Genomic DNA, 24,914 nt, shown 5'->3' on the forward strand with positions numbered 1-24,914 from the left:
CTCATTTGGGTCGGTGCCTGAAAATGAGCAGGGTCAGGTGACACCTGCAGGACTCATTTCTCTGGTTTCATTTTTTGTGTCATCTCACAGGATGAGAGAGATTGTACGTGAAGGAAGAGCTTTCTTGTTGATCAGCACATCTAGATTTCTTAGCCCCTTAGAATTACAAGTATAATTTAATTAAGTCCATATCTTAGGTACAAATTAGACGCTTGTGGGTTTAATTCAACATCCACCCCCTGAGACACACAAACTTCTTGGTAGAGGTATCCCTCTCCCTTTCTTTCTTTCTTTTTTTTTTTTTTGTGTGTGTTTCTTTTCCTTTTTCTCCCTCTAAAGGAGACAATCTTTTGTGGTTGTTAAGTGTGGTGGTTTTATGGATACAGATACCCATGCCTACCACCTATTTGGGGACCTGGGTGAAGTGTTACCCTTTTCCAAGCCTCAGTTTTCCCATCCGTAAATGAGGCACGATGCCATCTACTTGGGCTAAACGAGATGATACTAAACATGACATTCTGAACATGTACTCTCTGGTCCCATGCAAAGCATCATTTAATTATCTACATGTATTAAGAATAGCCCTGTGAGGAGTTCCCTTCGGGGCTAAGCGGAAACGAATCTGACTAGGAACTGTGAGGTTGCAGGTTCGATCCTTGGCCTCGCTCAGTGGGTTAAGGATCCGGAGTTGCCATGAACTATGGTGTAGGTCGCAGACATGGCTCGGATCCCAAGTTGCTGTGGCTGTGGTGTAGGCTGGCAGCTACAGCTCCGATTGGACCCCTAGCCTGGGAACCTCCATATGCCGCGGGTGTGGCCCTAATAAAACAAAAAGAAAAAAAAAAAAAGAAAGAAAGAAAGAAAAGGAAATAATAGCCCTGTGAAATGGATACTGGTATTATCCCCATGTTGCAGGTAGGGAAAACTGAGGCTCAGAGAGGTAAAGTGACTTTCTCCAGGTCACACAGCAAGTCAGTAGGAGAGCTAGGACTTAAATCCAGCTCTGGGCAATTTCAAATCCTGTACTTTTGAGCCTTCAAGTTATGCGACCTCCTGGCAAATGTCAAGGTCTCAGCTCCATGCCTGGTACCTAGTAAGCCCCCAGTAAATGTGAACTGCAGTGACCATGACAACAGTGAGGATACTTGGGCAATCTTTGCTTGGGGCAAGGGGATGGAATATAGGATGGCTTTCCTGGCAAGTTCTTTCATAGATTCATACATTTCCATTAGATTTCCATGGAAGGGCTCATGCCGAAATGAGCCACATGCAAAGTACAGCCTTCCTATCCAAAATAAAAGGGATACACACACACACACACACGCATGCACATATCTATACACATGCTCACACTTGGTATCTCAGAAACCAGGCAGAGTATTGTAAAGCAATGTACAATGGCATAAAATATCGTCCCAATTTAATCCATCTATCTAGTGTTCCATCTAATTACTATATTAGAAAAGTCTTCAGACCATGTATTGAACATTATAAATGGGAATAAAATGATTCTGGTAATGGCTTAATAAAACAGGTGAGGTAGCTCCTTCTGTCTGCCTGTATCCTTGGACCATGGCCAGATTGATTTGTCAGGGAAGGAAAAAAGAAAGAAAGAAATGGGCTTGTGTTGTTGCACTTTGGAGATTGTCTCCATTAGGGGACTTTGATTTTATTCTTGTTTTTCCTTATGAGAAGTGGTTATCGGTTCCTTTTGTTAACAGCAAAATATGTAGAACTGATGGAAGAACTGACAGCAGCCGTTTCATATTTTATAAAGCCGCTCCCGGCTTGTAATTTGCTGGTTGGGATGAATCAAGGAACCCTGAAACTCCTGAATTTGCAGCTGATGGCTGCAGTCTTGTGTGTAACCATTGAGATTTAGCTGCTCAGAGAAGCTGCAGCTGGGGGAGGTAGAGGGAGCACAGGGTCAAAAAATTATATATCAACTGTTGGGGCTGGAGTAGACCAGTCAGAGGGCCAGGTGTGCACCATGTCATCCTTCCTCCTTGTGCCTAGGGAGGTGTTTGCTTTTTCAGCATCTCTGAGGCTTTCTGTAGAGATCGAAATACGACTGCCCCTTCTCCTCTCTCTCTAGATGCTCAGTCTCTTCCTACCTTGTGCCCTGAGTTCCCTTCTGCTTTCCTTAAGAGCTGTCCTTGCTACTGAGACTTGACATTCTCTGCCTGAATTTGGTCCTAGCTTTGGAGCTGGTATCCAGCAACCCGCCCCAGGCAGGCCACATGACCCATAGGTGTATATCCCTCCCCACTTCTGAGGCACTGCGCCTCTTCCTCCAGGTGCACTGGGTTTTTCCACCTCCAAACTCTAATTTCTTGCTCCGAGTAGACTAATATGCGGGTGTCGGAGGTTAAATTCCAGCGCACCCAGGAGGTGCCCATCCTTCACGGAGCCCGAGCATTCACACCAGGCGTCGTCCGCGTTGTCATGGCTACGCGGGCCCAGGACCCCTGAGACGGGAGCGCAGAATTAATGGCAGTCCCGAGTAAAGGATTCCTGTCTTGGCGAGGTTGATGGATTACATTGATGTACCATTTGTCATACTGTAATTGTTCTGGCAAATGTAATACCCACTAGTATAAACATTGTACTGCTTTGCTAATAAAACCCAAAATAGGAAGAGAAAGGATGATACAGTGTTATGCTCACTTAAAGAGACAATGCCTCCTTTCCAAGTTGGAGCCCACTTCTTCCGGAGGCCTTGGCGCCCGACGCCTTCTCCATCAATGCGCACACGCGTGCTAAGCAGCCGTACAGCACCCGCCTTCCCGCATACATGGCATGGGATGTGTGTGCAGACATAGTTTGATGCTCTCGGGACTCAGTTTCCTTCTTCTTCAGCACCTCCCGTGATTATTCTTCTTAGGGGTTTTATCCCCTCAGGCTGGGGATGACTGGCTGTTGCTCAAAATCTCTTTGCATTTCCTTGATGCCTACTTGGTGTCCCTGATGGTGTCTCTTTGTCCAAATTGACTTGGCATTCATGGCTGTGCTGTAGCCTGGCTGCTACCTCCAGGAATGGTTCTCTGACCAGCTCCGCCTCCTCCAAACTCTCACATTTCTCAGGCCTGTGTGACTCACAGTGAACCCACCACTGCCTTGTGATCCCTTCCTGTTAGATCATGAGGTCCCTGAAGGCTAGGATGGGGTCCTAAATGTCTCCTCACCCCAACCCTTGGTTATGCCCAGAATGGTACTTGGGACACAAAAGTTACTTAATAAATACTCAGTGAATTACCGACTTACTGGTTTCCTACTGCGCATGAGAGGCTTAACTAAGGATCCCTAGACATCCACCCTGCCTCTTCTTGAGCCATCCTTCAAACTTCACTGTGCAGAAGGAGCAGCACACATACTGGGGACTTTGTGTACCCCCTTCTCCTATGTTTTGCTGAGAATGCCTTTAGGGCTTGTTCCAACTTCATTCATCTCTCAGGTCCTACCATCCAACTTGAAATCCTTGAGGACTTAAAAGATAACGAACGAATGAATGAATGAGTGATTACCACCACCCTGATGAGTGGAGCTATGCTTGAATCCTGTTTCACAGAGTGGAGGTATTGAAGGCAAAAGTTGGGGGCAGAATTCTTGGACCTATCCAAAGATCTCAATCCAGCAACCTGTGTAGGGGGGGAATGTGGGCCATGGAAGCAGCTCTTTTGTCTCTCAGTAAATTGGGTACTGGGCTCTCTGGCCACAGCTTTTCCCTGTGGGAGGTTTCTGTGCCACAGGAATAAGCAGAGCAAAGTCTTCTGTTGGGAACCTGGGGAAGGGTGATGTTGGGAGGCAGCTTGGTCTCTGTCTTTAATTGCACCCCCTGATCTTGAGTTTGAGTTCCTGCTCTCCCAAGAGATCTTCTGAGCCATAAACATTTATCTTTTTGTCCACCCAACCACCTTCCCCCCTGGATTATCAGGGCGTGAGGGCAGAAGAGCCTGCACAGGATCTATGGTCTCATACAATGTTTGGTTAGGCTTTGCTGGCTTCACTGTGGGTTTCCTGCAGTCTGTCCAGAACCCCTCTACCTTTGTGGGGCCCAGCTAGTGCCCCCAGTGCCCTCTGAGTTTCTGATCCTGTAGGAACACACTCAGCTGCAACTAAATGGAAACTCAACCAATAGTGCCTTTAAGTCATTAGGTTTACTTATTTTTATTTATTTATTTGCTTTTTAGGGCCGCATCCGTGGCATATAGAGGTTCCCAGGCTAGGGGTTGAATCAGAGCTACAGCTGCTGGCCTACGCTACAGCCACAGCAATGCCAGATCCGAGCCATGTCTTTGACCCACACCACAGCTCACAGCAACACTGGATCCTTAACCCACCAAGTGAGGCCAGGGATGGAACCTGCAACCTCATGTTTCCTAGTTGGATTTGTTTCCACTGTGCCATAACAGGAACTACTACTTATTTATTTTTAAATAGACTTTGTTTTTAGAGCAGTTTTAGCTTCAGTAATATTGAACAGCAAGTACAGAGAATTCCCATATGCTCTTTGACCCCAAATATGCCCATTCTCCCACATCAACATCTCATACCAGAGTGGTACATTTGTTACAATTGATGAACCTACATGAACACATCATCACCCAAAGTCCATTTTTCCATTAGGATTCACTCTTGAGGAAGTTCCCATTGTGGCTCAGTGAGGACATGGGTTCGATCCCTGGCTCTGCTCAGTGGGTTAAGGATCCAGCATTGCCGTGGCTGTAGTGTAGGCCAACAGCTGCAGCTCTGATTCTACTCCTAGCCTGGGAACTTCCATATGCTGTGGGTATGTTAAAAAGCAAAAAAGGGGGGAGGGGCGGGGATTCACTCTTGATGTTGTACTGTCTATAGGTTTGGACAACTGTACAACGGTGTACGTGTATCCACCATTACAGTATCATGCAGTGTACTTTCACTCCCCTGAAGAGGTTCTGTGCTCTGCCCCTCTGTCCCTCCCCACCTTCCAACCCCGGCCAACCACTGATCTTTTTATTGTCTCCAGAGTTTTGCCTTTTCCAGCAGGTCATATAGCTGGAACCCTGTAGTATATAACCTACTCACATTGGCTTCTTTCACTCAGTAATATGCATTTCAGTTTCCCAGTGGCCTCATAGCTCATTTCTTTTTAGTACTGAATAATACAATCTGGATGTACCAGAGTTTGTTTATCCACTCACCTACTGAAGGACATCATGGGGTTTGTTTTTCTCACATAACAAAGTTCACAGACAGACGACCCTTCTGTCTTTCCATTCTGCCAGCTCAGCTTTCATCTTGGTAGCTGCAAGGTTTTTGTTCCTCCTGTAGGTCTCGTGCCTGCAGGCCAAGAAGGAATAAGAAGGGAAGGCCAGAGGGGCCGAGGGCAAAAGGTTTACTTCCAGTGAATTTTTTTTACTTTTTAATTTAGGAAGCAAAGCCCTCCTCAGGGATAGCTCATCTTCATTACACTGTCCAGAACTCTTCAAATATTACGTCGTCTACTCTCTCTTGTAGCTGCAAGGGGGGCTGGGAGATCAGCCCCTATAGTTTCCCAGCCTCTGGTGGAAGTTGGTGTTATGGGTTGAATCATGGCCTCTCAAAATTCATGTGTTGGAGAGAGTTCCCACAGTGGGTTAATGATCCAGCTTGTCTCTGGGGAGTTGCTGGTTCAGTACCCGGCCCAGCACACTGGGTTAAGGATCTGGCATTGCCACAGCTGTGGCATAGGTCACCAGTGCAGCTCAGATTTGATCCCTGGCTCAGGAACTTCCGTATGCCATGGGTGCAGCTGAAAAGGGGAGGGGGGGGGATTCCTATGTTGGAGACCTAACTCCTAGTACTTTAGATTGTGGCTATATTTGGAGATAGATAATTATTTTTACCTTTAAAGGTAATTAAGTTAAAATAAAGTCATTGAGGTGAGCCCTTAACCAGTGTGACTGGTGACCTTATAAAAAGAGGAGATTAGAACGTGGACGCCTGTGTATATAAGGAAGCCATATGAAGACTAGGGAAAAGAGAGATGGCCGTCTTACCAGCTCAGGAGAATGACCTCAGAAGAAACACTTCTTCTGAACAACACCTCAGTCTGCAACTTCCAGACTCCAGAATTGTGAGAAAGTAATTTCCTCCCCTCTGTTTAAGCTACCCAGTCTATGGTATCTTGTTTTGGCATCCCTAGCAAACTAATGCAGATGGTGAGGGAGGTGACATTTGGAATAGTTTGAGGTGGCTGCAGGTAGCTTCTTTCATCAGCCCATTTTACAGAAGCGTCAGCAGAGTCAGAGAGGATCAGCACCAAGTCCCTGGTGCTGTGTGACAGCCCAGCGTGTCAGAGTGTTGACTTTAGGGTCAGACCAGCACGTTCCTTTCAGTGAGTGAATGGAGAAACAAAAATTGGTATATCCATATGATGGAATTTATCATTCAGCCTTCAAGAGGAAGTCCTTTCATGTGCTGCAACATGGGTGAACCTTGAGGACATTATACCAAGTGAAACAAGCCCATCACAAAAGACAAATACCGTCTGATGCCACTGTATCCTATATCCTATATGACTGACGCCTAGAGAAGTCAGATTCCCAGGTGGTTGCCAGGGGCTGGGGTGTTAAGTGTTCAATAGGTACTGAGTTTTGGTTTTGGAAGATGAAAAAGTTCTGGAAATGGATCATGGTAACGGTTGCACAACAATGTAAATTTGTTTAATGCCACTGAACTGTACACTTAAATGTGGTTAAAATGGTAAATTTGTGTTAATGTATATTTTACCACAATAAAAAAACATTGCTTTCACTGCTGCTGCTGCTGCTGCTGCTACATTGCTGGTAATAATAATACTGGTAATAAAAAGGGGTGTTGCACTGTGTACTTGACACAAATGATCTCATGTGATCTTCTCAAGTACCCTAAGTAGACACTGTTAATAATTAGGTAAGGAGGAGTTCCCTTTGTGCTCAGCAGTTAACGAACCCGACTAACATCCATGAGGATGCGGGTTCAATCCCTGGCCCTGCTCAATAGGTTAAGGATCTGGCGTTGCCCTGAGCTGCTGTGTGGGTTGCAGACATGGCTCTGATCCAGCATTGCTGTGGCTTGTGGTGTAGGCCAGCAGCTGTAGTTCCAATTCGACCCCTAGCCTGGGAACTTCCATATGCAGCCCTGAAAAAAAGCCAATAATAATAATAATAAGTAGGTAAGGACACTAACAGTACAGAGGAGTTAAGTCATTTGTCCAAGGTCACACAGCTTGCAAGTGCCTTAACTGAGCCATGAACACAGATCTGTCTAAAACCCAGTCTCTCAACCATATGCTCCAGACTTTGGTTAAAGCAAGGTGGGTCTTGCCACTATTGACATTTTGAATTGAATGGTTCTTAATGGGGGTGAGGAGGGAAGGCATCCTGTGCTTTGTAGAATGTTTTACAGCCTCCCTGGTCTCCATTAGGTGCCAGAAGTACACACCTGCCCCCTAATGAGATGACCAAAGTGTCTCTAGATCTTACTAAATGTCCTGTAGGCGGCAACGCCCCCCATAGACCCTGTGGTTTAACTGGGGACCTCCTGGCAGCACAGAGGATATTGAACAGTTGCTGTCAAATTCACCAAGGTGGATTCGCCAGCCTGCAAATGGCAGATGTTCATGCTGCTGCTGCACATAAGCTTGTGAGTGCTCACATTTTAAAGCCACATCAATCCATGGAAATCAGCTTGTGCATGAAAGATCACTTGAGGGGAGAGGGGGCACAAATACTTTTCTTTGCCGGTTGAAAGGATTTTTCCACAGGGGTACCTCTACCCCTCACAACTGCCTCACCCTTAAAATGCCCAGACAGGTTGAACATCCAGTTTGGCATAAGGCTGGGCACACCCTTAACTTGTAGCTTGAATAATGTTCATTTATAAGAAGGTTGATAGTAGCAAAAAATGGTTGTGCAGGTCTAGGCAAATATACATCCATACACAGGGTAGAATTGTATCTTTCAATTTAAGATGTCCAGGAGACTTTGTTGGGTGAATGGAAGCAAGTAATAGAATGGGATCCTATTTTTGAGAAAAATTCTACCTATGAACGTACATGTTATTTGACATGTAGAGAAAAGCCTGGAAGTGTAGACTCCAGGGTTTTCCACTGGTTTTGTTCACAGCTATAGCCCCAGTGCCCTGGCACACAGTAGATGCTTAATCATTATTTGTTTGATAGCTGAATGCAAAGTGGAAAGACAGCACTGTCAGACTTTTTTCTTTGTATGCTTCTCTATCATTTCAATTTTTTTTATAACAAGCATATATTAACTTTGTGGTTAAAGGAAAAAAACTCTTGCCTCAAAGCAAATTATTTTTCTGCCTGCGCCCATGGCATGTGGAAGTTCCTGGGCCAGGGATCGAACCCTTGCCACAGCAGCCGCCCAAACCACTGCAGTGACAGTGCCAGATCTTTAATCCGCCGCACCACAGGAGAGCTCCGGAAGTTTGTTTTTTTTTTCTTTTCTTTCTTTTTTTTTTTTAAAGAAGAATCATGCCTTGAATGCCTAGCTCTTCCTTTTACAGAGCTCAAAACCCATGTGCCCATCTTGCCAGAGCCACACAAAGAAATGACGCTGGTGTTTTATGGTCCTTGTTCAGTCATGCATTGATAACATTGGCCTTCTGAAGAAAGCTGCTTCTTTATTTATTTCTCTCACTTTGGTTTTTTTCCCCTTGGGCTTTCGTGGGGTGGGGGTGAGGGGACCCAACAGATGGTGGGCATGAACAGGAAGGCAGTTTAGGGAGGGGAGTAGGGGCCTGGAAGACTCAGTCTTGCTGCTGCCCCAGGTGGGAGGCAGAGGGCTGGCCCAAATGCCCTCTTGGTGAGGAGGGAGCTCCCAGTCCTGTCACTTCCTCTTACTGTGGCTTTGAGATCTGTCCAGAGCTGCCCAAGCACTGAGGAGAGCTTGGGGGCATGTGAAGGTCAGAGATGAAAAGTGGGAACTAGATTATTTGGGGGAGCAAGTCTCAGAACCCCAGTGATGGCGGTGGGGGGCATGTGATCTTTCTTTGCAGTGATGGAGGAAGGAAAAGAAACACCCCACCTCAGGTTTCTGACTTCTAAATACCCTAAAGGCGTTTGAGTTTGTACAATTGCATCTCAAATGTTTTTTAAAGTTTACAACTGACCCGCTTCATAGAAAAAGATAAACACCCTTCCTATGTTTGGAGTCATATGTAATTTTTATCTCTTGACCTTTAAATGTAAGCAGCAGTAAAATGAAGAACTATTGCAGTCATTTAACACTCTGGCTGTACTAACTGGTTCCTGCCTGAGAACCGTGGTTTTAAATTGGCTAATGCTGAATACTTGCAGAGCTAATAATAATTCAGATTACTCCTGTCAGCTATTCCGGATTCATGGGTAATTTAGTAGTTGAATAAATTTTTTAAAAAATTCATTCGTTACCATGCACTGTTATGAATCAGTAGATGGTTTACCATTGGCAGCAGTAACTGTAAGAAGATTTAAATTGCTACTGAAAAGGATTTGAGTGAAGGTAATGTTTTATAATGTTCTAAGCCATATGCACTACTTTCAGGCCTCATCAGTTTTACATTGATTCCTAGTGAAGTGTTTAATTGCATCATGAATGCAATATAATTCAGTTCTTTCTGCTAATATGGTATATATCTCAAAGTGATATACAGCACTGACAGGGAGAATTCGCAGTTTCGTCCGGATTTGGGAGGGCAGTGAGAATTGGGCGCCTACTGGATGCACGGAGGGCAGGTGGCGGGGGTGGGGGCAGAAGGCTGTAGCTTGATGCCATCTTGCTGAGACTGGGGGGTGTCATGAGCATGTGTGGGGAGGGGTGGACTGTGTCTGTCACCAGCTCTCAATGTTGCCATTCAGCTAGAGAGGGGTCTGGTGCTACTGGCCTCCCCTAGAAGGGTGGGAGATCTCTTGGCTGGCTAAGAAGTTGCAGAAGGCTGGCCAGGCCCACTCCCACCATCAAATGCTAACAGATTTGGTCTGGCCATCTCACTGGATGTTTTTGAGTGGTTATTGAGAATTGGGTTTTCTGTTGCCATTTGTTTGTCAGTCAGTGGATATTTATTGAACATTTGAGGTTACTCTTCTTTTTTGCATCTTATAAAGCAACCCAAGGTGCAGGGATATTCTTGCTGGGGTAAGCCACTGCATTCTCTTTGAGGATGCATCTCTGGCTACCACTCTTCCCAATGGTGGCATGTGAAAGCAAAATTCATTCTTTCTGGCATTCATTCATTTATTCACTTATTTATTCCTTAAACAAGTATATTATGAGTCAGGGATTGTTCTAGCTTCTGGGGATAAAATGGTGGACAGATGCGCTGCCTTCCTGGAGCTTCTATTCTGGTGGCTGCAAACAGACCATAAGCAGGTTATATATAAAGCGGACTCAGATACTACTGATGGCTGCATCCCGGTAGGATCCACTTGACACCTTGGTTCCAGATTCTTTTGAAAAGACTGTCTCAGTGCATTCATACTCAATCTGTCATAACAAAGTACCATAGACTGGGCAGCTTAAACAGCAGAAGTTTATTCTCACAGTTCTGGAGGCTGCAAGTTCAAGGTCAAGGTTCTGGCAGGGTTGGTTTCTTCTGAGGCCTCTCTCCTTGCCTAGGAAAAGGCCATCTTCATCTTCACAAAGCATTCTCCTTCTTTGCATGGTCTGTGTCTAAATTTCCCCTGTTTATGAAGCACCAATAGTACAGGATTAGGGCCCATCCTAATGACTTCATTATAACTTGATCACCTCTGTAGAGATCCTCTCTCCAAATAAGGTCATATCTGAGGTCCAGGGGGTTAGGCCAACCTATGAATTTGAGGAACACAATTCAGCCTATAACACCTCGTGGAGAGAGAGAGTGTGTGTGTGCTCGTGGACATGTGTATGTATGTGATTATGGCTGGGGTGGGTGAGGCTGTCAGTGAAGGGGGCAAGAAAACAGTGCTAAATGCGCTGTAATCAGAAGACCCTTCCTGTCAATCTTCCTGTGTCAGACCTGATTGTCACATCAATCCCTTCTCCAGCGGGACCTTAAAAATCAGAGTTCATGCATTTTCAGATATCTGTTGTGCAGCCAAAAAACAGAAGCCCAGGACCCGGGCCTCCCCGCCTCAGCCTGGCGCCTCAATGTAATCAGAGCCTCCTTTTATCCCCACTTTCAAAGAAGGCCAGCCGGGCCACTTTTTTGATCATCGTAACCTTGATGCAGAAGAATAATTTATCCATGCCCCCGGACGAGGAAATTGCAAAATATTATTTATGGAGGCAAGCCGACATGTCGTAATTCTGGCCCTGCATTCCTGGATGCGGCTGGCCAGGATGGGGAGATGCAGTGATGTTTGATAATAAAATGGGACATCATATCCATGAGACGCAGGTGTCAGGGGAACAGGGAGTTGAGGATCCTGCAAGAGAGATTCTGGGGAATGAGAATTGTTCTGTAGGCTGATCCAAACTGCCCTTCCATGGGCTTCCAGGTTAGAAGTGGGAGGAGAAGAGTCTCCAGGAAAATACAGAAGAGGCTGGTGTGAGAGGGGGCTGTCGAGGAGCGATTTCGGCAGGGGAAGAAACTTTCCTTTGAGGATTGTGACTTTGGTTTGGGGGACTTGGGAGGTTGTATTGTATGGTGGTTACCGGCTCTGGCTTTGAGTCATGGCTCTATTACTTTGTATATAGTATGTGACATTGAGCAAATTAGATCACTTTTCTGAACCTCAGTTTATTCATCTGTACAATGGAATAAGAACAAATCCACCCAAGAGTTGCCTTGAAACTAACATGAGATAATGCAGGTAATTGTCTGGTCAGGGGGCCAACTTTCTTACCTAGTAACAGTTTAAGTTGAACAATTAAGCGTGTCTGGCCTGGCATGCTCTGCTCCTCACTGGCTTTGTCACTTCATCTCTTCTGAGCCTCTGTTTTCCTCATCTGTCAAATGGATATAAAAAAGTTCCTACCTCAGTAGATCATCTTAAGGGCTAAATGAATGACTGAAAGGAGAATTTAACAGTACTTGTGTCATAGTATATGCTCAGTAAACTTTGACCATTAATATAACTTTCTAGGCCACAGTTCTTAGCTGTCTTCCTTCTGAGAAACCATTCTCAACCTTGACTCGGATTTAGAGGCAGCCTGTCCTCCATCTGCCAGTGCTGTCGAACCACACACTTAATTTAGAAATCTAAATGGATTTGCATTACTTGTGATTTGAAAAATTCTTCTGAGCATTGAGAAGTCCCTCCTGAAGTGACAGAATGCATGTTCCCAGGGAAACCGCCCTAACATCTGTACACCACAGGGAAGGTGGCAGCCCCCAGTAGACCCTGACATCTCTGACCGCCCTATGTGCCTAACTCCTGAAAACATCGCCACACCCTCTCAGGCACCAGCCAGAAAGTTCAGCACAGTAAATGTTTTGCAGCCTCTCAGCAATTTGGGGTTCTACCAAATTAGCGTTTGGTATTGAATTAGTATTCATTTTCTCTAATATGATATAAAAGTATAATCACATTAGTGACTTTTATAGCACATTAGATTATACATTTGGAACACGTCCCTGCCTGAAGCATTAAAAAAAAAAAAAAAAAAAGAAAGAAAGAAAATCACCAACAATAACAAGTGAACGGTCTTCCACCCAGGCTCACAAGCACCAGCTTTTCCAGCTGGGCTGCAGCAACCTGAATAGAAAATTCTCTGCTTTCTGTCTCCTGGTCCCTACAGAGAAAGAATTTTCATTCCACCGCCCTGATTTGTGAAGCATTGAATTTAAGACCTTAATAGTTGTTCCAAATGAATGTTTCTTTAATCCCGGGGTAGAAATGTAGGCTGTGGTTGAGATGTAATTAATAGCACTAATTACTCTTCTCTCCCTTCATCATCTTTTTCTCCTGCCATCATCCCCGTTCCCCAAGAAACCTGATGAGAGTACAAGAAATGTTCATCTTTTGCACCAAGATATCTCTGGACAGGGAAACCAGTCAGTGGGCCCAGAGCTCACCCCGATCTGGGCTCCTGGTTTCTAAATATTGTCCCTCTACTTCCCAATGGTTCCTCCTGTTCCAGGACTCCTGGGCTTTGCAGAAGTTTAGATTTTCTAGAACCTGTTTCCAGCCACCGTGGTGACTCAGCCAGTTATGAAAAGTGATATAGAAAGGAAGCAGCAAAACATGTCCTGACTTTCCTAAGCATCTTTCTCTGCAATGACAGCCTCATTAATGCTTTGGTTCAAACATGGATGAAGTTTCTCACAGACTCCCCAAGGTCCCTGCCACTGGACACCCAATGCTGAGGGACCCTGTGAGGCCCACAGCTCTTCTTCACCAGAAAACTTTCCACCACTGGAAAGAGTAAAGGACTAAAAGTCGTCTAAGTATAATGAAAGGAACTCAGCTGGTCTGGAGGGCTAAAGTGGTTTTTTTGGTTTTGTTTTGTGTGTGTGTGTGTGTGTGTTTGCTCTTTAGGGCCGCACCCATGGCATATGGAGGTTCCTAGGCTAGGGGTCCAATCAGAGCAGCAGCTGCTGGCCTGCGCTACAGCCACAGCAATGTGGGTTCTGAGCTGCATCTGTGACCTGCACCACAGCTCACGGCAATGCCAGATCCTTAACCCACTGAGTGAGGCCAGGGATGGAACCCGCAACCTCATGATTCCTAGTTGGATTCGCTTCCACTGCACTGTGACGGGAACTCTTAAAATGATTTATTTTTACACTGTCTTATTTCCAGATAATTGGCGGTGGGTAGACCCACCCAGTCAGGCTTTGAAAGCAGGTTGCGTCTTGTGTGCCAGCTCTGAGAATTCAGTCGTGGCTTCTTGAAGGGCCACATTGAGAAGGATTCTTAGACCACGTTGCATAAGCAAAAGACAGTTTCATTCAGTGCACAGACGGACATTTGATTATGCCAGGCACTGCTGTAGACCCTGAGGGCCACTACCTCAAACTGGGCAGCCAAACTTCCTCCCTTAAAGGAATTCACATTCTAGTCAGGAGAGGCTGACAGTAGATAGCAACAAAGTGACCTTACACGGGGCTCGAGCACATTATTGGGCTCGAGCACATTATCAAGTTGGCATCCTATTCTAATTGTACTGGGAAGCCATTGGAGGATTTTCAGTGAAGAAGTGCTAGAATCTGGTTTATGTTTACAAGAGTGAAGCCTTTAAAAAAAAAATACTCAAGGAAAGAAGACAGGAAGAGAAACTAGATCAAGTTCAAGGATATCGCAAGTGTCTGAGCAAGAAATGGTGGAGGATACAGAATGAGTAAGAATTAATTTGACTTGACTTGAGCTCTGTTGTGGAAGTCTAAACTGATCAGATTCATTGGTAGTTAGATTGCAGGTAGGCATGGGCGATCCATTAGTAATGTCTGCCATAGGCAAGGGAAGCGGCAGTTTCCATATGCATGCTCTATAGTGACCATCTCTGTTTTATAAGTCAGTTCCAGGCTGATAAGAAGGAGACGAGGAGGATGAAGGCTCGCTCAGGGATAGTAATCTGTGCCTGCAGATATTCCAGGGGGTGCCTTTGAAAGGCAATATCCAATGACTGTTCATGGAGGCACTGGGGAGGAGAGTGTTAGATGCCCTGTTATCTCAACCTGAGATTGTCCAGGGATCAGTAAGGCAAATGGGGCCCTCACAAAACCAAATTAGACCGAATTCCTATAGATAGGTGCAAAGGACCAACCTGATTCCATGGAGATGCATGGAATCCTGATTCTGTGATTCTTCATTCAAAGAGAAAAGGCAAGACAGACAGCCATTGATGAAGCAGGTTAATAGAAAAACAGTTTTTAATTATGTCAGGTAAAAACAGAGGGTCAGAGAGAGCCCCTTCTTCTTCCCACCCTACAAATAGGAAGGATTGGGGATGGGAAGATGAGCCACGGGAAGTGCCTTTGGGTTTTTTTTCTTCTATAAACCCCTGTCTTCTCTAAGAGGATCAGAACATCATCGTGTGACTGGGCAGAGTGGAAAGACAGTCTGGAGCTAGGAAGGGAACCAGACTAGAGAAGAGTGGTTTTGAAAGCCTGAAATACCCACATGAAGATGTGGCAGGACTACAGTCTGGAGGCCCCGGGATTCTTATTACAAAAATTTTAAATCCTTCAGATAAAGGAAACTTTGTGAGATTATGATGTTGAACAGGACTGAATATGCAATATACAACCTTATATTTAAAAAAAAAAAAGGGAGTCCAGTGTGGTGCAGTGGTTAACGCATCCAACTAGGAACCATGAGGTTGCAGGTTTGATTCCTGGCCTTGCACAGTGGGTTAAGGATCCGGCATTGTCGTGAGCTGTGGTGTAGGTCGCAGACGCGGCTCGGATCTGGTGTTGCTGTGGCTCTGGTGTGGGCTGGCGGCTGGAGCTCTGATTAGACCCCTAGCCTGGGAATCTCCGTGTGCTGCGGGTGCGGCCCTAGAAAAGACAAAAAATTTAAAAAAAAATTTTTTTTTAATGTGAGGGTATGTTTTATAATTATAGGCCAGTCTGCTCAGCTTCCATTCCTGCAAAGAGTCTAGAAAAAAACTGTCAAACTTCGAGCTAAAATCTCTGCCCTTGTTCCCTCGGTTCTCACAGCCAGCCCTGTGGGAACATCCAGCCCTGGACAAACTCCATTTCCTTCATTGAAAGATGGGGTGGGAAACAAGGCCCACTAGAGCCTTCCACTCAGACCCCGTCCCCTCCCTTCTCCTCAAGCCTGGGAGAGCTGTGTGGACCCCCGCCTCTCAAGCCCAGCTGGTGTTCAGACCCCTCACCTAACCCTCACCCAGGAGGGTGTTGACAGCACTCACTTGAGAGCCCAGCCTGAAATCTGCCAGGATGCTGGGCCAGCTTGGAGAACCACTGGGGTGGCTCATTTTAAAATACTCACTTTTAAAGATACATTAGTCTATTAGCGATATGTATGTAATTTTTGTAAAGGAGGCATAAAAGATTAGTATGGGATGAACAGTAAGCCTCCTGAACTTTTAGCCCCCTTCTGGCTGTTCCATATTTACTTGCTTTTCCAGGACATCTTAACCCGTAGACAAACAGGCAAGTGCAGCCCCCTTTTTAAAATAGGGAAAGGGGACGGAGTTCCTGTCATGGCTCAGTGGTTAACGAATCCGACTAGGAGCCATGAGGTTGTGGGTTTGATCCCTGGCCTCGCTCAGTGGGTTAAGGATCCGGCATTGCCCCGAGCTGTGGTGTAGGTCGCAGATGTGGCTCAGATCCTGAGTTGCTGTGGCTGTGGTGTAGGCCAGCAGCTGTAGCTCCATTAGACCTCTAGACTGTGAACCTCCATATGCCGTGGGCGTGGCCCTAGAAAGCAAAAAATAAGATAGGGAAAGGATTAGGGGATCATTCCTTCCTTTTTTAGTACTTATCGAGTACCTACTGGATGCTGGGAGTTGAGAATACAGTGATGCAGAAAAGAAAAATGTCCTGGACCTCCGGGCGTAGACAGTCGGAAGGCTGGGGTGAGGACTGAAAAGCATGTAAACAAATAAGATAAAAGAATCACAAATTGTGATCCTACAGAGAAAATCAACAGTGTGCTGTGGTAGAGCAGTGGGGGGAGGGGATCATTAAGGGGACACCAGAGGATGAGGAGTCGGTCATAGAAAGAGGGCTGAATGTCTGGGGGTGAGGTGTCTATCAGCATCTGCTCATGTATGAATATGTGGGCGTCTGGGTTGCCTGTGTAGTGTGGAGTGTCTGTGCATTGGAGTGTGCACTTCTCTACCTCTGCAGGTGTCTGTGGGCCTGTCTGTGCACACCTGTGTGGTATGTGGCAGAAAGGCTTGCTCTGGGATCTGACAGCTCCTGCGTTCAGAGGATGGAGGCGTTGATGAGATGCAGATGGAGAGCAGGGCTCCACCTAGGCCTGCAGGCCTCCTTGCTGAGTCGAAGGGGCCTGGGATTTTGACCCATGGAGCTGATGGAGAGGTATGCAGAGGAATGACAAAATCCCATGGCATTGTCAGGGCTCCCTGTGAAACAGTGTCATGAGGGCAAGTGGGTGGTCTGGAGGAGGCTGGGTGGTAGCAGAGGATGGCTTGGGTTTCCCTAGAAGTGGAGCCGATTCGACCCATTGGTGGGTGGTTTAATGTGGCAGAGTCAAATGACAGGAGATGTCTCCTAGGCTCCTGGCCCGAGCATCTGGGTAGATTTGATGCCATTTCCCGAGATAGGACAACACTGGGGAGCAGGCAGGAGCCCAGGATTCCCCCTTGGCCATGAAAAATCTGAGATGCTGTGGGCTCCCAGAGGGGACATCAGGTCTGCAGCGGGTGTGCAAGTGGGGCCCAGAGTCCTGTGGGCTGGAGACGAGACCTTCAGAGGACCCGGCCACATCCATGGACCGGGCAGACACCCTGGGGACCTACAGGGTGGACATGGAGCTGGGGTGTTTGCAGGGCTGGCTCCCCGAGCATCAAGACCCTAGAACTCTGGGTTATTACCCTAGGGACTAAGACAGGCTTCCCAGAGGCTAAGTCATGCCACCCTCAGAAAATAAGGGTCCATTGCATCACTGAGATAATCATCGCCTGCGTGCCATCCCTAACCAGCCATAGGCTGAGTTAATCCTCGCAACAGCCCCAAGAAGCAGGCTCTGTGATTATTCCCACTGTACTGATGATGAAACTGAGGCTCATCATAGTGGTTGCATAACATTATGGTGTAGAAAGGGTCTGAAACCAGGCCAGTCTGACTGCAAAGCCCATTTTCTTAGTGTTTACATTTTATGCTGAGCACTTGCTATGTAACCTCTTAAAGTTACAACCACCCTTCAGTGAGGATGTTACTATTGCACCCATTTTACGGAGGGAAAATTGAATTTCAGAGAGGGAATGCCTTGCTCAGTGTCACACGGCTGGTAAGTGGCAGCATCAGGATTTGAACCCAAGCCTATGGGAAGCCCTGAACTCTCTTTTGGGTATGGGAACTGCTCCTGGCCACCAGCCCCTGCCTCTCTCTACTGGCAATAAAAGTCTGTGTCCCCCCACCCAACCCAAAATGTCCCACTGACCCACCGAGGGCAGGAGATGGGACTTGACCATCAGGGCTGCCCCAGCAACTTCCTAGGCAAGGCTTTACAAATTAGTGAGAAGTATCAGCTGTTCACCGGCTCCTCAGCAGTCTGTGGCGAGACCTGAGAGAGATGGGTTTATCACTGCAGCCTGTTCCTGGAGCCAGCGGCTGGAGCTTCTGTTGGACTCAAGTAGCTTTAAAGTCCCCATTGCTGGGGCAAGAAGCCTCAGGCAGCTCATGGGCTTCCCTGTCCACCAGAGACCCTGATGGTTCACGGGGCAGCTCTGTCCATCAGAGCATTGACAGAACAGCACTAAACAGTTCCTGAACAGAGGGAGCTCCATGTGTGATTCAGTGCTTGCTCCAGCAAATATTTATGTGTGTGTGTGGACATATTTATGTGTGAGTTTCTTGAACCAGTAGTTGGTAAAAGTTACATGCTAATTTAGAAACCTACCTGCAAAGCCTCCAGAAGACCCTGTTTGATTAGCAGGGCTCTTAGGATTTGGGGTCAGGCTGCCGAATTCAAGTCCCAGCTCTGCTACTTACTGGTTGTCTGACCTTGTGCTTGACTGCTGTTAACCACTTCACACTTGAGTCTCCCCACCTCATAGGACTGTAAGAAGCAAATGAGCCAAGAACTGTATCTAGCATACATTCTCAATGTATGTTATCTTAGTGTTACTATTGTTGTTACTGCTCTCTAAAGTAGGTTTTTCTGGAAGTGAACAGATAGTGAAGTGTTATGCTTTATAGGCCACACGATCTCTGTGACAATTGCTGGACTCTGCTGTTGGACAATATATGTATGAATGGATGTGGTTATGTTCTAATAAAACTTCCCTGTGGCTTATATATGAGTATGAGGGGAGGATGTGATCCTGGAGCTGCCAGCAGTCATTTTTCCCATGTTACTGGGAGAGCCAGCTATGGGAGGAGAGAAGGAAGACAGCTTGGAGGGAAGCAGATCCAATAGAAAGAAATCAAAACCTGCCAGTGTTGTTTGAGCTGCTAGATCCCACCATGCCTGAAGCTACCCCAGCACTGTTTATATGTATGAGCAATGGTTTCCCTTTTATGCTTAAGCCACTCTGAGTCTAAGAATCCTAAATAGTATAAGCATTCTCTCTGCTCATGCCCTTCTGCTTGAGCCAGATGTAGTCTCCACTTAAATCTGCTGATTCCCACCCACTCTTGCCTGCCAGGGGTCAAGTCCATGATACTACCCAAGAACATCTTTTCAGATCCAACATATAGCCACATGCCATACCTTTCCTAGTGGAAATAGTTTCTCTTTCCTTTTCAAGGTTATGTAATCTCAATCAGGTAGATGACTTCATTTCCATGAACTTTAAGTCCTTTCTTCTGTAAAATGAAGTTAATCATGGGACCTACTGCATAGGGTGAGTTAAAAGGCTTAATATTTATAAAGTGCTTAGAATTGTCCCTGGCATACAGTAAGTGCTACCTAAGTGTCCACTGTCATTACTACCTGGTAACCGAGCTCAGAGACTCAGTAGGCATTTTTCTTCCAAATGAAGGAGCCCATCAACTCCCTGAGGCAGAGAATTAGAATAAGCCAGTCATGGAAAGGGACCATGAAGGAGCCACATGGAATGGGCAAAAACTCTATGGTGTTTGTGGTCAGGATTTGGGCTGTGGTTGCTTCAAGGATTTATAAAACCTTGAGACAGGGAGGAATGTGAGAAGTTCTACAAGCAGTCTGGGATGTGAGTGTTTGGAATTTAGACCTTCACTACTTAAAGTGCAGTCAGCTGTGGGCTGGTAGCGTCAGCATCACCTGAATGCTGTTAGAAATGCAGGGACAGGAGTTCCCATTGTGGCCTAGTGGAAACGAATCTGACTGGTATCCATGAGGATGTGGGATCAATCCCTGGCCTCACTCAGTGGGTCAGGGATTCAGAGTTGCCATGAGCTGTGGTGTAGGTCACAGACATGGCTCGGATCTGGCTCTGATGTAGGCCAGCAGCTACAGCTCCAATTCAACCCCTAGCCTGGGAACTCCTTATGCCACGGGTGCAGCCCTAAAAAGCCAAGGGGAAAAAAAAGGAAGAAATTCAGGGACATGGCTCCTTGCTGGACCTGCAGTCAGAATCTGTGTTTAGATCCCATGTGATTCTTGTCCACATTTAAGTTTGAGAAGCGGAGGGGATGCTCAGACTCTGGCAACAGGGCCCTTGTGTCATAAGGGGCTATTTCTGGAGGTGAGGACCTGAGGGACATGGGCCTATCAGCTGTTTTGTTAGAAAACATGTGGTTCCTGCTGTCTGGGGTGAGGAGGAGGCGCCTCCTTCTATCGCCCAGGAAAAGAGAAGTTGGAAGGTCACTGAGGGCCACAGCTGTCGGGACAGCAGGAGGTTCTGCAGAGCCAAGCCAGAGTGACCTCGCCGGGAAAGTGACTGCTGGACAATGGTTGAACAGAGGTGGGTACAGAAAACACAAGGGTTTGGGGAGAGGGACACGCGCTTGCTGTCATCACTCTTTATTATGAGAAAGTCAGTGCTGTGCTAAGGTGGGAATGGAGTGGGGGATGGGGGTTTGGGCCAAGTGCAGAGAGCAGGACCTTTGAAATCCTTACAGATCTGCATCTGAATCCTTGTGTTCCTGCAGCTTGCTCACCATGTAACCTTGAGCAAGGAAAGCAGTGTCTCTGAGCCTTGTTATTCTTGTCTAGAAAATGGGGTTAAAATAGAACTGACCTAATAGGGACTTAGGGATGGTGAATGCAGGGGTAACTGGAGCTGGCCTGTGAGGGCTGTTAGCCTCCCTCCAGCTCCAGGGGTGGTGATGTCACAGTGGAGATTTGAACTTGATCATGGTGGGCAAATTTATACCATGGAAATGGTACACATCAGAACTTTGCCTTTTTTCCCAGAGAGCTAGTTTTTAAGTGCACTACTGTTTACCGGTTTACCAGCACCCCACTGGTTAAATGACCAAATGTATTTAATTTGCTGTGTCCAATGCTCGTTAGTAGTTGTTAGTAATTACTGTGTTACTATTATATTAATTATAGGGCTACAATATTATTATTATTATTATTATTATTTGTCTTTTTGCCTTTTCTAGGGCTGCTCCCATGGCATATGGTGATTCCCAGGCTAAGGGTCTAATCAGAGCCATAGCCACCGGCCTACGCCAGAGCCACAGCAATGCTGGATCCGAGCCACGTCTGCGACCTACACCACGGCTCATGGCAATACCAGATCCTCAACCCACTAAGCAAGGCCAGGGATTGAACCCACAACCTCGTGGTTCCTAGTCGGACTCCTTAACCACTGCACCATGACGGGAACTCCTACAATATTATTAATATTGTATAAAATGTGAAGTTTCCATTGTGACTCAGCTGTAACAAACCCGACTAGCATCCATGGGGATGTGGTTTCGATCCTTGGCCTCGCTCAGTGGGTTAAGGATCTGGAGTTGCTGTGGTGTAGGTCACAGACTGGACTAGAATCTGGCAGTGCTGTGACTGTGGTGTAGGCTGGCAGCTGCAGCTCTAACTTGAACCCCAGCTTGAGAACTTCCATATGCCACAGATAAGCCCATAAAGACCAAAAAAAAAAAAAATTATATAAAATGGTTTTCATGATTGGATTTTCCATGTGTTGACTCTGACATTTATTGTAACTCTTGGAGGCCTTTTCTGCTAATCCTCTGGTCCCCAGCCCCATTCTGGACAGCTGGCATTGTCAGTCAGCTGAGACATCTTTGGGTGTCTTATAGAATTTGAGCATTTATTTACCATGGACTCAACACCAAGTACTGTGCAAGCACATCTTGTATATGATGTCATTTAATCCCCCAACAACTCTGTAAGGTGGAAACTGTCATGAACTCTAATGTGTGGAAACAGGTGGACCTCAGAGAGGTTAAATAACTTGCCTCCGGTTGCATGCTCAATGCAGGGACAGGGCTTTGAACCCATGTATTTGGACCCCAGAGACTGTGCTCTGCACCAGTGGATCCATGGAGGGGGAAGATGTTTGGGTCCTTGGAGTGTGGACCTTCTTCCTTGCTGGGAGGCTTTGGGGATGAGCAGTGGGCAGTGGGCAGAGTCAAGAAGTCCTGATAGTGACATCTGCTTGATGGACGGCAGCAGTCTGATTTCCCATTCTGATTGGCAAGGGTATGTCTCTGTTGGAAAGGAATCTTGGCCGCTTGCCTCTTGGCAGCAGGCTCTTGGCTGCCACGTGGAGCGCCGTTTGGAGGTGGTGGGAATTATTTGGCAACCTTGTGTGGGAGGGTTTAGAATGGGCCGAGGGCTCTGCCAGTCTCTCAGACAGGCTGGCAGAGAGAGCATGAAAGGGAGCGCTGTCACTGGAAGCCTATACTCTGCTTCTTCACTGTTCTCCCTGCCTCTGTCTATCTCTGTTTCTTGTGGTCCCTCAGTCTGTCTTTCTGCCAGGATATAAGGAGCCAGGAAGATGACAGGTGGTTTGGCAGCCAGTAAGCAATGACTCCTGTCCCCACAGGCCTCCATTCCAATACCTCTACTAAGGCTTGGAGGCTTGTGCTTTCACAGCTTTCAGTTGCCCTCAAGATAAAGTTCAGACTCCTTGGTTTGACTTGGAGAGTGCTTGTGATATGACCCTTGACCTCTGACTCTGCGTCTTGTCTCCCAGGGATGTGACACAGGAGACGTGTGTCGTACTCAACTTTTAATTGTTTTGCAGTGTTAGCCCAGAGCTCACTCGGAATGTGTGGATGAACTTGACACACTTTGGAATTTACAGTCATCACCATTATTGTCCCTTAAGGAGAATTTTACATGTGCCAAGTACTGTGCAGACTTCGAAATTTTTTCCATCTCACTCACTCTTTATAACAACCCCGTAGATAGGCCTTGCTTTTTCCCCATTTTACAGAGGAAGGAACTGAGGCACAGAGAAATTAAATTACATGGCCAAGATCACCCAGCTAAGACTCGGTGGAGACAAATTTGAACCCAGGCCAGTCTAGAGCTTGAGCTGACTTGAGTGGGGTTTTCCTTAAACCACTTCATGAGAACCTGTCACCAGCTCAGTGCCACCCCCACTCCCCACCCTTCCTGTGGCTTTGTCAACACAACCCAGTTTGCTGGCTGCTCGCATTGCTCTGGCTCTGCTGTGTCCACACATCCTTGACGAATTAACCTTGGCAACGCCGGCCTTGTCTTGTCACACCAATAAGGTTAGTGCTGCGGAGAACTGGGTTGCAGAAGGTGTAATGGAGCCTTCTCTCTGCCTGTCCCCCTTTCCCCGCAGATCCCAGAGTTGCTCGGATATTAGGGGAAAAGCCGGAATGTTTCTTATGGGGGGAGAAACAGGAAAGACCCCCTAAGTTGGTTCCTTTCAAGGGGGAACCTCTCTACACCTAGACTTAATCCAGTTCATGGAGAGTAACCCTCATGGCTCTGCTCACCAAGGCCTGATTGTCTCAGCATGTCCCCAAATTGCTCAACCACAGACCAGCATTCGTGCACTGAGGTAGAGGAGAGTCGGATTGTGTTAGCGATTCTCCATCAGACTGTGTCATACTCGGATTGTATTGTATTAGAAGTTGTTTCCACTAATGTGATGAGAAAGTTGCTAATCTGAGAAGACTCTTGCATTGTATTAGGGGAAACAAATATTAATGTGATTCGATGGAAAGTGGCTAATAAGAAACTAAGTTGCTAATATGACATGATGGATCGGTGGGAGGAATTTGGGTCAGGTGCTTGAACTTTTCTGGAATGTTCAGTGGTGGGGGAAGGTGCACGAAATGGCGAGAGCGCCATGTTACGTTCCCTCAGAATTCAGGCTCCATATCCGAGCCTCTTCCCTCCAACACCATACCCAGATCCCCCCCCCCCTGCTCTGGATTAGGTAATGTTCCCCCCAAAATTCACATCTACCCAGAACCTCAGAATATGACCCTATTTGAAAATAGGGTCTTTGCAGGTATAATTAGTTAAGATGAGATCACACTGGATTAGAATGGGCCCTCATCTAATGAGTGGTTTCCTCACTGGCCATCTGAAGAGATGGACACACAGGGAGAACACCTTGTGGTGTCAGAGGCAGAGACTAGAGAGAGGCAGCCACAAGCCAGGCTGTCCCAAGGGCTGCTGATAAGCAGGAGGTGGGAAAGGCAAGGAAGGATCTTCTGGAGCCTCAGAAGGGAGCTGGCCCTGTGGACACCTTGACTGGGACTTCTGGCCTCCAGAGCTGTAAGAACACGTTTCTGCTGTTTAAAGCCCCCGAGCTGGTGGGACTTTGTGACTGCAGCCCCATGACACCCCACTCCCCATCACATCCAGGAAAAGGAGGAGTAGGTTCGGCAGCATCCATCCAACACAAAGACAGCAGATCACCTCTGGGGTAGTCCTCCAGCCCCCACTGTTGCCCTGGCTGCCTGACTCGACCTGAGGATGAGGGTTTGCTCTCTTCCTCCGCTTTGTTCTTTCTTAAAAGGAGTAAGCTTCCTCAGGCTCAGGGTGGTTGGCATATGGACTCTGCAGCCTGCTCTGTGTCACTTTAATATGTGATTAAAGGGGTCTCAAAACACCCATTAGTCCCCCTCTGGTATCTAATAGTGCTTTCGGATTTAGAACAGAATATTATTTACTCATTAGCTGATAATAGACTTGAGTACACGCTGTGTGTACTTGGACAGTTATTGGAATGTGGGTTCCACACAGGAATGAAGTTCTGCTGGTGTGGACAGTGGCAGGACAGCATGGTCTGGAGGGCCCAAGTTGGGCCCTGGGTCGAGCAGAGACCGTGGCAGCTTGCTGTGGACAGAATCAAATTCTCAGTGCAGACCTGGGCACGTGACTGTCCCAGTGGAAAGGGTATGGAGGCTGCAGAATTTGAGGTAACCATCTCCAAGAATGGAGG

General features: G+C 46.7%; 1 protein-coding gene across 45 annotated transcripts in view; it reads left to right on the forward strand.

Annotated features, from left to right (window-relative positions):
- The window catches only part of CUX2 (cut like homeobox 2), a 296,127-nt gene that overhangs the window by 122,023 nt on the left and 149,190 nt on the right, over nt 1-24,914 (forward strand). The window contains exon 1 of one of the 45 annotated variants that reach the window (XM_084996034.1): nt 16,747-16,941. The exons of 42 other annotated variants lie outside the window; for them this stretch is intronic. The gene's annotated coding sequence lies outside the window, so the exon portion shown is untranslated. Of the gene's footprint in view, nt 1-16,746; nt 16,942-18,360; nt 20,472-24,914 lie in introns of those variants that run through there. 2 more of the 45 variants (XM_084996008.1, XM_084996023.1) reach the window with 2 other exon arrangements.

Source organism: Sus scrofa, chromosome 14 (assembly GCF_054392235.1).
Source record: "Sus scrofa isolate SSC_HxYL_T2T_F1_AM1 chromosome 14, Sscrofa_HxYL_maternal_Yorkshire_Landrace_v2.0, whole genome shotgun sequence".
Taxonomy (NCBI): domain Eukaryota; kingdom Metazoa; phylum Chordata; class Mammalia; order Artiodactyla; family Suidae; genus Sus; species Sus scrofa.